General features: G+C 52.3%; 1 pseudogene; it reads left to right on the top strand.

Moving 5' to 3' along the window:
• The first annotated feature begins 3,001 nt into the window (after positions 1–3,001).
• The window catches only part of LOC116844762, a 3,962-nt pseudogene continuing 3,156 nt past the window's right edge, over positions 3,002–3,807 (top strand).

Here is a 3,807-nt window from a genome sequence, read left to right on the forward strand (position 1 = left end):
GTGCCCTGAGTGAAGACCGTGTTGATGATTGCCGCGGCTCCCATTCACGGTATGACCAGGCTCTTCAGGTTTGTTGTCCGCCCAGTCCCTCACCAGGGTGCGTACCTCCAGCGGATGTCCTCGTGGATCACTCCCCGCGAGGTGATCCACCCCGCCTCCAATGCCGTGACGTGGTTTAAGTTGTTCTCGGCGAGCCACTCCACTCCTAGCACCTGAATACTCCCCGGTTGCGCCCGGTAGGAAAATCCCCAGTCATGCTGCTCGGGGTTTATCCTGCCTAGCGCTGACTCCAGAGCCGGGTCCTTCTCACCCTCCCCCGTTTGGATCCAGGCATGATATGACCACGACCGAGGCCGATCATCGTAGTCATATATCTTCCCCCCGGACTTGGAACCCATCAGGTCGAACCGGGTCCACTCGGTGTTGTAGGTGGTGCGGTTCCACAAGGACGGGGTCCGTATCCCCGTCCTCGTGGGATACCCACCGGCCCCTAAGGACTGGTTGATGTCCCAGGAATACCTCGCGGTGCCTATCAGCACTGTCGAGGCAAGCTCTTGGAGGGCCATTCGCCCTTTGGCAGATACGAGAGTGTCGTACCAGAACTCCCGGCACTGGGTGGTCTGCAGAGGGTAGGCGACCTCGTCCTTGAGGAAGGACGAGTCCTCCCAGAGCTCGAACGCCCGGCGCAGATGTCTCCCGCGCATCTGCCAATCGTGGATGCCACTCTGGATCCGGGCTCTAACCTCCCGCCGATTCTCGACATCATACGTCTTATAGACGCACACCCCGCTGCCGATAGTTAGGTCCACCAGGTTCCCCCAGTCCCCGACGCCCACCGCCGGGAATATACGGGCTTTCTCCCGGGGGGCGACCCTGACGTCCAGGCATGTTACCGCTCAATCACCCCCGCGGCAAATTCCCGCGATGGTCGGTTGCGGGCTGCCTGCCGTATACCTCCTGAGCTATCTCAGGAGGAACCCCTTCGACGAGGGACCCGACGGTGTGCCCGTTGTCGGGGGATATCTGGACCACCTCCAGCCAGTTAAGCCCCCCTCCCCCCGCGAAGTAGGCATCCGTGTACTGGGTGAACGCCTCCCTGAGGCTAGAGTTGGTGGTGAGGCAATAATCTACCATCTCGTTGATGCACTTGTCCATGTTGTATGAACGCAGGGGACGGTGGGGTTCCGGGTTGCCGTGACGGTCGGTGACTCCCACCCTGAAACTATGCCGACCTATCTCCACATTATAGTCGGCTTGCTCTTGGACGAGGAGTATAATCCTCCTCTCCGGGCGGTGGATGTCCACCAGCCCGGCGGTCTTCAGGAACCCTTGCCCTGATTATCCGACCTCCGAGGAACGCCGTACCTGGAAGGTATCGCAGACCCAGGCCAGGGGATATGTCAGGTGGCTCAGGATCCACGTGTATACGCCGGCACCTGTCCCGACCATCCTTGAGGGGAGCGCGATCACGATGCACTCTCCCCCCGACAACAGCGACCACCTATTCTGGCGATCGCCGTTGTTAACATTTAGCTCCCCGTTGTTGTTACGGATGCGTTAGCCGACACGAATGTGTCCTCGTATGACCACTGCCCGTACCTATTCAGGTGGATCACCGCCCGGTCGATGCCGCCGATGTGGGTTTTAGCCGGACGGTGCGTGGCGGTGTCCTGGCGGGACGGAGGGTCTCCCCCGTCGGTGTGCCCCGAGGCCTGTCAGGATGGGGAGTGTAAGTGCTCCCTGCACCCTCCGGTGCAGCCCCCCGAGCTGTTCTCAGTTTACGAGGGAAGAACTAAGTGGGTAGGGGTGGGGGTTGACCCACGGCCAGGTCGTTTCCACTACGAACGGTATGAAGATGGTCGACGCGGCCACGAACCCAGACCCCCTAACGCCCAACATCCTTAACCCCCAGCGCAGTAGCGTGATCAGCGGGTACGTCATGGGCGCGCCCGTGTTTGGGTTCTTGGGCAAGGAGGCCACACCCCCGTTGTGTCGACGAATAAGCGTTAATTTATCAAGTGCGTATTGATAAAAACTTTCTTTGTTCTGCTGCCATTTTCTTGCTTCAATCTGTTGCATAATTTTAAAGAAAAGTACTTGGCGGTCGAAAAATTTAAGCAGTTTAGAGCGAACCGACGCCCAGAAATACCGCGCTTCGAGCAACTGAGCGTCATATCAACGGCGAGCCGCACCGACTAGACGGTTCGTAGCAGCTAATAAAATTATTGAATCCGTCGCTACGTGAATCTGAGCAATTCGATCCACACGTTGTATCCAAGCCCGAACATTTTCATTTTCTACTCCGCCGAAATCCGGTATCTGTGTCGCTAGGCTCGCAACCGAAATAGAGACACTCAGGTGCAGCTGCACGAGACAGGATCGTCGCCTCATTCGAACGAGTGACTTCCGAAGACGGACTCGAACATGCAGCCAACCGCTCCGTGATTCCGACAGCATCCGTGCCAGGGCTGAGTATCGCAGGAGTTCAATAAAAGTCGGACTACCTGCTCGAACTGTGATTGCTGCTGCTGCTGTTGCATCATCTGCTGCTAACACATAACGCCGTCGGTGATAGAGGATAAGACCCGTTGTAAAGCTGCCGCGGTAACTGGCTAGTCCTCAAGACTCCGTACTGGAGCCGACATCTCCATCCTCACGGGTTCCGATTTACCAGCATCCAGTTCAAGGTTTTCCCCCAACAAATCACCCACCAGGCCGTGCCGTTCTAGATGAGACATAATTCTGACTATTAACGCGTTGCGATCTCCGATGATAGGTAGTCGATACTTTGCGGCTTCCTCCTTCAACTTGTCCTCGTGCGACAAATTGTCCAAAACGGACCTGTCCATCCCGAGATGACGTTCCCTCTTGCTAACTGCACACGTCAGTGGCATAAAAATCGCCGCAACGGTCACGCACCAACTTAAACGCCGCCGTTAAAACGATAAAAATTTTGTCGAAATCGTAAAATTGAGAAAAAAACAAACGAAAGCCGCGAACAATGAACAAAACGCAAAAAAGGTACTTTATCCTACTTCTAAAGCTGTAAGAATACCCGAGCGTCTACGAGTAATTGGAAAGAAAAAAAGAACGAAAAATTCTTTTGTTTTTGCCACATCAAAATCGAACATAAAGAAATACGAGTAGGCCAAGTGTCTTTAAATTAATAAATAATCGGAACAAAGGAATACGAACAAAACCGAATATACTTGAATAAACGCAATTTAATACAATTAACGCTTTCTTATTCTAAATCTTACAATCTATATCGCATACGCACATTCCCCAACGAACGACGGTAAATGTACGAATTCAACTTCTTACAAAGAACTCGCTCGACAAATTATTCGACAATATATACGACAAAAGACTAGTTGTTTAGTTAAGCACGTAATCGAATCAATTTAACAGACTTCCGGCAAACAGCCCCCTCGAAAAGCAGCCAGCACCTTTTAGGGCCGTATTCATAGTCGAATCTCAAGTCAGCACTTAAGACGATCTTGGTCAAGTTGGTCTTATTCAATCAGGACCGTATTAAGATCAGTAGATTTCATAGTTCTGAAATAAGATGATCTTCGCGAAGAATTTGTTCAAGTAAATCTTATTTAATCAGAGATTGACTTGACGAAGACGTTCTTAAGATTATGCTTATTTTCGACTCGGCTATTTCCGTAATATTTCCGTTGGTTCCTCCTATAGAAATCGTTTTAGAAGCATGTCTATCATCTTGTGTATCATTAGTCATGATTATTATTCTCTCTCTCTCTCTCTCTCTCTCTCTCTCTCTCTCTCTCTCTCTCTCTCTCT

Source organism: Odontomachus brunneus, unplaced genomic scaffold (genome assembly GCF_010583005.1).
Source record: "Odontomachus brunneus isolate Ranch 3 - 2012 unplaced genomic scaffold, Obru_v1 Obru_scaffold_046, whole genome shotgun sequence".
Lineage (NCBI taxonomy): Eukaryota > Metazoa > Arthropoda > Insecta > Hymenoptera > Formicidae > Odontomachus > Odontomachus brunneus.